Source organism: Nannospalax galili, unplaced genomic scaffold, assembly GCF_000622305.1.
Source record: "Nannospalax galili isolate Female #2095 unplaced genomic scaffold, S.galili_v1.0 scaffold368, whole genome shotgun sequence".
NCBI lineage: Eukaryota > Metazoa > Chordata > Mammalia > Rodentia > Spalacidae > Nannospalax > Nannospalax galili.
This window is the reverse complement of record NW_008359963.1, coordinates 1,227,589-1,239,794: the sequence shown is the minus strand read 5'-3', so window position 1 is coordinate 1,239,794 and position 12,206 is coordinate 1,227,589. Positions and strand designations below refer to the sequence as shown.

Genomic DNA, 12,206 nt, shown 5'->3' with positions numbered 1-12,206 from the left:
CCCTCCCCTCCCCTCCCCTCTCCTTTTCCCCATCTTTTTTGGGACAGGGTCTCCCAGTAGCCCCAACTGGCCTGGAACTCAAAGAGATCCGCCTGCCTTTGAGTCCCAAGTGCTGGGATTAAAGGCATGAGCCACCACACCCAGCCGCACAACTTTTGTTTCTTATAGTGTATACCTGCAGTAGGCGCTAGAAAAGCAAGGTGAGAAAATTTAAAACTAGCATGCCACTAGGAAGTCATAGCTTAGTAACAATACAAAGAGATCTAAGAAGGGGGTGGGGGTGGGGGAACACATGAGGACCTCTTAGCAGTTAATGGTTGCAGGAGAATGGGGAGACATTTTCTTGAGGGCTGTAGCTACTGGTAAGTTGCCCATGCTCTGAGTCACAAACCCAAAACCTGAGTCAATAAAAACCCAAAACGACATGAGAGTAGAAGGGGAGATGAGAAGGGTTGGGGGGGCATACAAGAGAACATAATGAGGTTGAATAGAATCAAAATGCGTTGTGTTTATGTATGACATTATCAGAAAAGTAAATGAGGAAAAAAATGTGCCAAAGCATCCCAAAGGAACATAACAAAACTAAGTAGTCAGGAGGCAGAGGTGAGAAGGTGGTAAATTTGAGAATAGCGCAGGCTACATAACAGAACCCTGTCTTCTTTAAAAGAGAGAGACTAAGACTGGGTGTGGTGGTACACACCTTTAATCCCAGCACTCAGGAGGCAGAGGTAGGCAGATCTCTGTGAGATTGAGGCCAACCTGTTCTCCATAGCAAGTCCAGGTCAGCTGGGGCTACATGGAGACCCTGTCTCAAAAAGACCAAAAAGAAAAAAAATTTTTTTAAACCAACCATTTCCTGTCTCTTCCTTCCTTAGCCCCTAGCAACCACCATGACTTCTTGCCTCTGAATTTGAATACTCTAGGAACCTTTTATAAGTGGAATCATACAGTATTTGCCCCTTTGTTTCTTTTTTTAAGGCTTGCATAATCCAATGCATGTATGTATCTCCCTTAATCTGTCAGTGGATGTTTGAGGTATTTCCACTTTTAGGTTATTAAGAATCATGCAGCTATACATATGGATATATATGTCTACTTGAATCCTATTGGGAGCCATCATCTGCCACCTACAAATGTTCATGGGAAAAAGAACTTGTAGTTTGATTTTTCTTGAAAAACAGCTGTCACGGATGAGAAAGTTGAGAGAGACTTGAGTTTATACACAATCTTGTCCCAACGACTGATTTAAAGAGTAATTCTGATACAGCATTATAATTTAAGATGCTGGGGGTATTAATGGTATTTATAAAAGAGATACATGGCTGCATCACAGATCACTGTCCATTGACCTTTCACAGTTTCTACAGTAATTTTGGACTCAGGTTATAATATAAATGTGTACATTTGGAAGGAAAGCTAGAGACAGGAAAATAGCCTCTATTCTAAAGATTTCTGTCAGCTTTAACTATCTAAACTCAATCACAAAATAGAGGTTTCTTAAACTGTACTCTTTGTTTTGAATCATTGTTATACCAAGTATTTTATTTAGCAGTGTACAGTGAACACTCGCAAAGTGTTAAGTCCCCAGTTAATATAAATGTTTGATAATATGTGGGTCTTTAGTTGGAGAAATAGAAGTAATTAATAGTCTCACACCTTAGTTCATTTTGTAATCATATTCAATTTTTTATTTGGGTTTATTCAGAAGATCTATAATTTTAATTAGAATTTTATCTTAATTTTCTAGCCACTGCTTTTCTGCAATGAATTAGATGAAAATATCATTTTGAAAAAGATAGGGAGCTGTAGTCTTCTAATTGCCTAACAGGTTTAAAAATTCATGTATGTGCGGGGTGTGGTGGCACACGCCTTTAATCCCAGCACTTGGGAGGCTGACGCAGGTGGACCTCTGTGAGTTAGATGCCAGCCTGGTCTGCATATTGAGTTCCAGGCCAGCTGGGCTGTAGGGAGACCCTGTCTCAAAAGACCAAAAAAAAGTTTCATGTCTGTGTTTACTAGACTTGTCATCACTGTGACAAGATAACCTGACACAAACAACTTAAAAGGAGTGATTTATTTGACCCATAGTTGCAGAGGTTTTCATTTCATTCCGAGATCACTTGGCTCCATTGAATCTGGGCCCAAGGGTGGTAAGATAGGGCATCATGCAGAAGCATATTGTGGAGCAAAGTGGTTTACTTCGTGACTAACAGGAGGCTTGAGAGAGACAGACCAGGGCACAAATATAGCCCCTTCAAAGGCAACCTCCAGTAACCACCTCCTCCAGCCAGCCTTCTAGTTTCCACAACCTTTTACTAATGCTGTCAAATTATGAGCCATTAGTGAGTAAAAACATTGATATAGAGTGCTCATGATTCAGCCTCTTTCCTAAAGCTCAGTAGCTGGCAACCAAGCCTTTAATACATAACCTTTTGGGGACACATTATGGCTTGAAACCATATCATGCTTCCCATAATGCACTGGATTCATGCACTATGTAGTGAGCAGTGAGTAACAGAATGATAGCTGTTAGTCCACTACACATGACTTGTTTAAAAAGTCAGGTTGTATTTATGTAGTCTGTATTTATGTGTGTGGCTCTATAATCTTAATTCATTTATCCAAGTAAAATGGTTCTAAGTCAAGACCTTGAAGTGTACTTACTGCATCCCATTTCAACCTCTTTCTATTAAATGACCTTCCTTGGTCAAGTTGATTCACCTGTGTCTCACTTTCCTATTTATGAAATGAGGACATTAACAGTACCTACCAGATAAAGGGTTGAGATAAATTAATTACTGTAGGCAAAGCACATAGAACAGCATATAATACTCAGTACTGTATACTCATTAGTATTTATTAGCAGCACTTATCACAACACCAGTTCAGTAATTATCTGTGTCAGCTAATTGCTCCTAGGGTTTGGGTCTTTCATAATGTCAACTGAGGATTTAGATTCTTTATGATTGTGACTGATTGGGGATTTTCATTAGGTACTGTAGGTTTCCAACCTACTGACACATTTTCTTTTATTCATTTACATGATAGTCTGAAACACACTGGGGAAATCTCTGGTATTAACTATAAAGTACTGTGATGGTTAGTTTTCATTCTGAACTTGACTGGAATTAGAACCACCTTGGAAACACGTCTTCTGAGCACATCTGTAAGAGTATTTCCATAGAAGATTAACTGAAGGAAGATCACTCTTAAAGCTGGTGGTGCTATTCCATGGTCTGGGGACCCAGACTGAATGCATAGGGGAAAAAAAGAAAGCTAAAAGAGGGTTACCATTTGTATTTGCTTGTTTCCTGATCCATGGAGATGTGTGGCAGGTGTCCCACTAGCTCCCCCTGCCTCACACCATGGTGGATCTACCTTCCATGCTTTCCCTGCCATGATGGACTGTACACCCTTAAACCAAGAGCAAAATAAATCCTTCCCACAGCTGCTTCTGTCAGGTATTTTGTCAGAGTGATAAAAATTAAGTGCATTCTCTGAAAACTTGATCTTTTTCAAGAAACGTGCTCTATTTTTGTTAGTCTTAGGTACCTGAGGAAAATCAGTATTACACGAGTGTGTTCTCTTAGCAACACGCCAGGTCATCTTTGGTGTGTCCAGCTGATTGCACATGGGAGGAAGCCCCCTATCCTGCTCATTGTCAATCTCGTGGTCCATTGTGTTTCTTATTACCTCCTTCCAATATAATTTCATTTTCTCTCCTTGAACTTTTACAAATTCTATCCCAGTTTCTCCTTTGCTACAGTTCTAAGAATAGGATATTGTATTTATTTTTGTATTCTCTCATTACATATGTTGATAGTGATAGGTTCAAAATATGGACTAAGTCAGCCATGGTTATTGAATTTTTCAGATTCTATACTATTTGAGTACTATAAGAATTACTTTAGCTGAGTATTGGTGATACATGCTAGTAATCCCACCACTTAAGAGGTAAAGACAGGAAAAATGTGAATTTGAGGCCATCCTTGGCTGCATGGTGAGTGAGACCCTTATCTGAAAAAACACAATAATTATTTTTATAACTGTTATTATAGACAAAGTCATGTGGCCTAGGCTGACCTCAAATTCTGTATGTAGATGAGAATAACCTTGATCATATTGCCTCCACCTCCCAAATGCTGTGATCACAAGTATTCACTACCATGCCTGACTTTGTGCAGTGCTTGGAATCAAAGGGGGGGGCTCATGCATGCTAGCAAGCACTCTACTAACTGAGCTACATCCCTAGCCCTCAAAATAATTAAAGATTAACTTCCACTACTAAACACACCTGAAAGTGCGTGGTATCTCTTTATATATTACTTAACCTTAATATTTTCTTCTTAGTTTAAAAGATTTTTTATCATGAAGGATGACCCAACATAATTACTGAACTATTTCTAAAACATGCTGTTTTGCTTTAAATAGCCTGACTTTTTGTCTTGATTCAGAGTCAGTTACTATACCTGGTTGTATTTGCATCTTGTATGTGAACATTGATAATTGTGGAATGAAAAGCTAGTAGTGACATTGCTATTTTATCTTTTAAAAATTGCTGATAGTTCTTTTCTAAATGTGATGAATGATGACAAAGGACACATTTTGCCTCTGTACATATTTAAGGCTGCTGCATCCCAGATGATTTTCTTGCTTTATAAAATCAAAATGTTTGTTTGCTGCCATTATTTGTGTCTGCTGTTTGTCAGTGGCATTCACAGCATTATTGCTGTTTTATTCAATCAGTGAACCATGACAGAAGAACCTAATTGCTGTTAGCAAGCAGAACCACCCCCCTCCATCTTTAGCAAGCTTTTTTAATGACATAACAAAGGAGAAAATGGTGCTCAGTATCTCATAAATGTATACCACAGTAGAAGCCCTCTTACAACATAATCTCCTGATGTGTAGGTAGTTGGTTAATGGAAATAAACTTCAGTATCCTTAAAACGGTGCATACCTTCAGGTTTACTTTTTATTTTATCATCTGGCTTAAACAGAGATTTACTTACCCAGAGTTCTAGAGGCTAGACATCCAGGATCAAGGTGATAGCAGAATTGGTGTCCTCTGAGGCTTCCCCTGTGGGCTTGCAGCTAGCCATCTGCTTCCTAGTCTTCATATGCCATGGTACTTGTGTTGCTCATCCTTTGAACAATTTAGTCTCCTTTGGTGTATAAAAAGCAAGCATACTGGTAAGCAGAAAGTATCATGCTCAGCTCTTTAGAAATAGGGATCCCATTTTTATGCTTCTTCTTGAGGCTGTTATTAGAGTTCAGCTGAAAGCCTAAGAGACAATAACTTCAGGGTTGGGATCTTAACAGTCTTACTTTTTGGTAGGTAAGCCATCAAATGGCTCCTAAGTGCCTGATTTCTACCCACCTGAAGTGGTTTTGAAATCCCCTTGATGAGCTTAGTCAGTGATTTCTCCCAGCTTCAGAGAGTAAGAAAAAGAAACCTTGTTTTGTTTTGTTTTGTTTTGTTTTTGGTCTTTTTGAGACAGGGTCTCCCTGTAGCTGGACTGGATTCACTGTGGAGACCAGGCTGGCTCATAGAGATCAGCCTGCCTCTCCCTCCTGAGTGCTGAGATTAAAGGCATGCGCCACCACGCCCAGCCTGAAACCAAGTTTTTAAAACCCAGATTTCTTCATATTTGAGAAGTCAGACTTTAAGCTCCTAGCAGTCATACCTTTTACTGTAACTACTGCCTGTTCATTTTGAAATTTGAGCTCTTGGTAGGACTGTTCAGCCGAAGGTCACATACACAGAGCACAGAAGGTCACATACTCTCCTACAGTACATGGATTAGGAAACTTAAAAAAAAATTGAAGGGAGAAGTGGACAAAGTCCATTGGAGAGGGACCTGTAACCCTAGGAGGAAGGCAGGCGGCCACCAGAGGAATCATTAGCACTTCATCTGCATTTTTTCCAGGAGCCTGGGTGGTAGTCAGCAGTGTTATGGAGCCCCTTTATCAGTCCCCAGGACTGTGAAAGATGAAACTTTAAAAATTTCATCTTTTATGTCTAATTGGCTTTTACATATAATTCTTGAGTGAGCACCTCCTATAGGAGAACCGTGGGTTTTGTAAGGTGAGAACAAGTGAACAATGATGAGGGAAAATAGACTGGGTGCTATTAGTTTACTTTTTTGTAAGCATTAAAGAGGGCCATCCTGATAACTCTGATTTGAGTGAACTGGAACCTGTTTTCAGACCAAAAAAAAAAAAAAAAAAACCCACTCACTGGTCTGTTTGAGGATAAGTCTACTCAAAGTTTCAGTTTGATTATGTGGCATTTAGCTTGAGGGACTCCATTTTGGTGTGATGTGATGTGATCTGATCCTTGGGGACCTAGTGTAGGGAGTTATATGAAAACACTGCCCTCCATTGTTTTTTTTTTTGTTTTTTTTTTTGTTTTTTTTTTTAAGCAGGACCATCAGTAACATGCTAGTTCCATCCATAATTTTTCTCCTTTGATTTCCACATCTCTTTTATCTTACCTATCTGTAAAACCTTTGGGTCATACTTCAAATATCCTACATTTCTCTCTCCCCTTTTCTAGTCCAGTCTTCCTTCTGTTCTTAATTTCCATGCCACCTTCCATAATCTCTTTACTACTTAGTAGCTAATTGTGTTTTTAAAATAGAAGTCATAGTCGACTTTAAACTCTTCCAGTGTCTTCCTAGTAAATATGAGGTAAAACAACTGCTTCTCATGTCTCAGAAGCCACCTCTCCAGAGACTCTTGCTGGGAGAACATAAGATAGAACAATTAATTATGACTTTGGGGACCCCAAGAAGACTTAGTAGAAGGAATAGTATTTGATCCAGGTTTTTGATAAGTAGGATTTTATCAGATGAGATTGTTTACTGAGCAATGCTGAAAGTGTGCCTATTTGTGCTAGGCACTGTTGCATTTATTTTCATTGACAAGTAATGATTAGTAAATGGAGTCTTTGAAAGAAAGTTGATGCTTCTTAAAGACTTTATTACATTATCATTAAATAGTACATATAAGAATTCTATTCCATAAATATAAGAAACAATTTTATTCATTGGTACTTACTGAAATAGAATTTAACAAACATTCTCTCTGCCATTATGTTTACTGCCCAGAAAATTTGACTGTATTCAGAAATTAATCACCTGACAAAGTTATAAAACCCTATGCTAAGTAGTGTCATGTTTTAGATTTTTGGAGGGTGAAGGGGTAAATTAGCTGTCCTTAGCTTTTTAATGCTCTATTAATTGAAAAATACCAAAATTAACATTGGAAAGATGAACTGTAGTCAACTGTCTCCACTAGTTACATTGCGTCACAAGAATGTAGTTTTGTTTATAGCTAATGTAGTGTCCAGTTTCCATGGAACTGCAGTTTGCCTGATGACCCGATTACTCTTCTTCTCAGTTGCTTCACTGATTCAGAATCTTGAAGTTTTTGACAAGCTTTCATTTTGAATCTTGTTATGATGCACATACATGTTGGCATATATACCAGTACTACTTTCTGTGTAGTTTTGCTCTATAGCCCAGGTCGGGCTTGAATTTATGGACTTCCTCCCTTAGCCTCCCTCCTGTGCAGGGATTACAGGTATGTACACCTGACAGGGCAATCTTATTTTAAAGCAGGTCTTGTCTTTGACTATTTCACTGGACCAGAATAAAATGGAGGGAGAAAAAACAAATATGAAAAATGTAGGGAATTGTCTAGAAAACTAAAGTTACTACATTTAATGATTTATCTTTAAGATATTTTCATTCCCTTTTTAAACAAAATCCTCATTTTAGCAACATGGTGGGCTTCCCCCTATAATTGCTTATCTGACCAAATTGCAGATAGATCAAAATATTGACAGCCAGTTTGGTATTGATTTACTCAATCTGTTTTTGAAACTTTTAGGTCCATAAAATCCAAATGCTGCTTACTGCTGGTTTGAGTTGTATCATTTATGGTCAGACATGATATATGCGTGCTTTTTCCTTGAACAATATTTTCCTGTCTTATCAACTAGGTGTCCAACAATTCAATTCTGACACTATCCAAAGCAAACACAAACCCCACAGTTTAGAACTCAGTCCCACAAGACTGTCCTTGCTTCATGTCTGCCCAGCCAAATACTCTTCTGGGTTTGTCTCCTCATCCCAGCTATACCCTATTTGATAGTTTGCTAAAGTGATTCCCAGAGCTCAGGAAAGAACTTTATTGTGATTAGTTTCTTATAAAGAATACAGTCCAAGAATAGCTAAATGGAAGAGGAGCACAGGTCAAAGTGTGAGACGAGGAGGACGTGGAGCCTCGCTGTGCCCTTTCCACACAGCACTCCTTTAAAACCCTGGTTTCATTACATAGATATGATGAAGTAATCAGCCATTGGCAATTAAATTCAACCTCCAGCCCCCTCCTCCTTTCCCCAGAGGTGGTGTGTGTCTCCACCCCCTCACCCCGGTAAAATAAAAGAGTAGGGCTGAGTGCCAACCCTCTCCAATCTTGGCTTGATATTTGCTGTGTAAAGGAATAGTAAGAGTTGAGTGCATTTGTCACTAAATCTAGGGACAGTGCCACCCTTTCCTGCCTGGGCCTTCATGTAGCACAGAAGTAGGTGCCTGATGTGTTCTGGAATTAAAGTTTATTTCTTCTTCTCCAATAATAACCATGCTCTTCCTCATATCTTGCCTTGTTTCCCATCTCTTTATTTTTGACTACTAGTGCTTCTTTGTGTTTTGTCTAGAGTTGTATTTGCATCCTTAGCATCTCATTTTGAACAGTTAATCAGAAAACCACAGTCAACTTCTCCCTCTTTTTTTTTTTTTTTTAAAAACCTTTTTGGGTTTCTTATAAATGGCCTTTTTACTATGGATATTATTTTGCCAGGAAAAATTGGAGTGGCCAGTTGATTGTTGCCTCAGAGAGGTGTATGTATATAAAACTGCCCCCAAGTATCTGCAGGGAATTGGCTGTAGGAACCGTTCCCCCTCCCCCAAGATACCCAAATTAGCATTCTCATCCTTTTATTGTTAAGTGGCACAGCATTTGCAGATGATAACTTGTCATCTCTGGATTACTTACAATACCTAATACAATATAAATGCTGGAAAATTTTATTTAACTGATTAATAATTGGTGTGTATGTGTGTGAAAAAGACAGCAAGTACAGTGTGCATGCTTATGCTCCACCTTATGAAGGCTCTGGCTGTTTCCGCATACAGCAAACTAGCTGGCCTGTGAGCCTTTATGAGCCTCCTGTTTCTTTCTGCCTTTCGTCTGCTATCAGATTGTTGGAATTACAAGTGCACAACACTGTATCTGGCTTTTTCTGTGAATCGAACTCAGATTGTCCGGCTTCCTATAGTCTCCTAAAATACCAGTTTTTTTATGGAATTCATACAATACATCTTAATCATATTTAGCCCCCCTTTCCATTTGTGCCCCCATATCCTGCTCACGCATTTTGTCATATCTGTTAAGGCCTATCCAGTCAAGTTCGTGTACCCAAATGTCCCTTCATAAGAGTTCATCCACTGTAGTCTAATCAGACTATCTAGAGTCACTCCCTTAAGATTAACTCTCCTTCACCCAGCAGTGATCAGTTACCAGTAGTTCCTCACCAAAGTTGTGGCCTCCTGCTCATCTCCCCAGTTCTATGTTGGTTTTTGTCTGTTTTCATGGGTCTTGGGCATGCTGTCACCATTGCTGTTATGTTCATATGAACAAGTTCCCAGGAACCTGTAAGAATCTGTTTCCATATGGTAATGCACCCCCTCCTAGCTCTCACAATCTTTCCACCCATCTTCTGCCGTGGTCTCTGAGCCTTGGATAGGTGAAGTTTAATTTAGGAGTCCTCTCCAGGGACTCACACTCCGCAGTCTCTTTTTCTCTACATTTTAGCCACTTGTGGCCTTTTGTGTTCATCACCTTCTGTTGCAGGAGGAAGCTTTGCTGATGACCAAACTACTATTTTTTGAAAACTGAAAAATACTGTTCTGCATTAATTCACAGGTTTGTTTGTTAATTATTTTTACATTTAGCAGTACATTTGTTTCTGAAGTTGAAAGCTATAAGCAACATTGACCTTTGTTTCAATAATCTTTGCTATAGAGTTATATACAAGTTGCCATTTAGCACTTACTGGTTTTTGTTGTTATTTTGAGATAGGGTCTCACTAGGTAGCCCTGCCTGACCTGGAACTTACTGTGTAGACCAGGCTGGCCTGGAATTCACAGAGATCCACCTTCTTCTGCCTTCCAGGGGCTAAGATTAAAGATATACACCACCACCCCTGGCCTTAGCAGTTATTTGCGATGACATTTCAACTGCTGTACTGACAAATGTCTTTTATTTGCTCTTTTGAAAAATAATTGAAATTTCGCTGGGCGTGGTGGCGCATGCCTTTAATCCCAGCACTTGGGAGGCAGAAGCAGGTGGATCTTTGTGAGTTCGAGGCCAGCCTGGTCTACATAGTGAGTTCCAGGACAGCTGGGGCTCCAAGGAGACCCTGTCTCAAAAAGACCAAAAAAAAAAAAAAAATTGAAATTTCAGGGGCTGGAGAGATAATTCAGTGGTTAAGAGCCCTGTGACTGCTCTTGTAGAGGATTCAGGTTCAACTCCCAGCACCCACATGGTAGCTAACAACCGTTTGTAACTCCAGTTCCAGGGGAATCTGACACCCTCTTCTGACACTGGTGCACTTGCATACCTGCAGGCAATACACTCATACACAAAAACAAAAATAATAAATTTAAAAAAAATAATAATTCAAATTTTAGTCATTGACTTGTTTCTAGTGCCAGAAAATTTCAGGGCAGCTTAAAAATTTATGTAACTTCATAGAAATTGTTACACCATTGCTGTTTACAACTTGGTTTTCATAGAATTTCCCTAATAGAAAATAAAACAATTATACTCGTTCTGAAGCAAATTTATTACTCAGTCCAGTGATTTCTTTAGGTCTCCCATGAGCTTGTCATCAAGTCCCACACAACCCCTCCTGCAAAGTCACATTTACTGCTCATCTTAGATGGATTCAGAGAAGCTTGAGTCAGGGGAGAGTGTGAGGGCAGCTTCATTTCTGAATATGTTTGGGAAGAACCACACAGTGTACTATTTGAAATCTCTTGAGATGGAAATTGGTAACCAAGCATCTGTATTAACCACCAAAAGTATTAGAGGGTTTATCCTTGCATTATTTTAATTAGGTTAGTAGTCAACAAACGGTGTGTCTGTTTCTGATGTTGACTTTTGATAGCTGATTTTTTTTTAATGGCATAGAATAAGGTAACATTTTAAGGAACATTAGAGAATGTTTGAAAGGTGAACCTATTGCTTAATGAGAATTCGACCTCAATCCTATTTTACTTGTATCTCGGTATCACTTTTAGTAACAAATAATTGATAAAGACTTAAAATTCTGTCAAAGAATTGGTCTTTTCCTTTTTAGTGTTTAAGAGGATAGCATTTTAAATGTTGTAGGATCCTTAGAAATCATCTCCTTTTATTCTGTTTTTCCCTATGTTTTTGGTGATGTGAATGTGTGTGTGTCTTTTGTGGATATGTGCACATGTGTGCAGATGCCCTTGGAGGCCAGAGGCATCAGATTGTCCTGAAGCTGGGGTTACAGGCTGTTGTGAGCTACTCAGTGTAGGTGCTGAGAATTGAACTTGGTTCCTCTGCAAAAGCAGCACATGACCTTAGCTGCTGAGTCATCTGTCTAGCCTCCTCTGATACTTTTTAAATGAGAGATGTTGACCTGCAGGATCTTAATTTGACTGAAGGTAATGAAGTGTTTGGTCATGTTGTCAGCCATTGTTTGTTAGTAGAATCCTCCCATTTTGAGGAGCAGATAGTGCTTTATTTGAATGATCAAGACCTTGAAGATTTTCTGATAATAAAATAATTTTGTGAACAAGGAGAGAATAATCTCAGGTCGCCAGTATACAGTTAAAAACATGATGATTAATTTATACTTGTATTACTAGATATATTAAGTTTGATGAATAAATTATATATATTTAAAAGAAAACACTTCCTGTGTTCTTTGTATGTGTTTTTGTGGATCCTAACCATCCCCTCTTACTACACTTCATGTTTTTGTCTTCCATGTGGACTCTATCCATAGGAATAAGAGCCACTGTTGTTTCCAGCACCTAGTAATACGTTGCTAATTGCCTGGTTGGCTTAAGGCTTATATGGCTGTGTATGGCAAACCTAGAGTA

At 38.9% G+C, this 12,206-nt stretch overlaps 1 protein-coding gene across 5 annotated transcripts in view; it reads left to right on the top strand.

Annotated features, from left to right (window-relative positions):
• Enah (ENAH actin regulator) overlaps nt 1-12,206 on the top strand; it is a 134,708-nt gene that overhangs the window by 46,349 nt on the left and 76,153 nt on the right. The gene's annotated exons all lie outside the window — the stretch shown is intronic.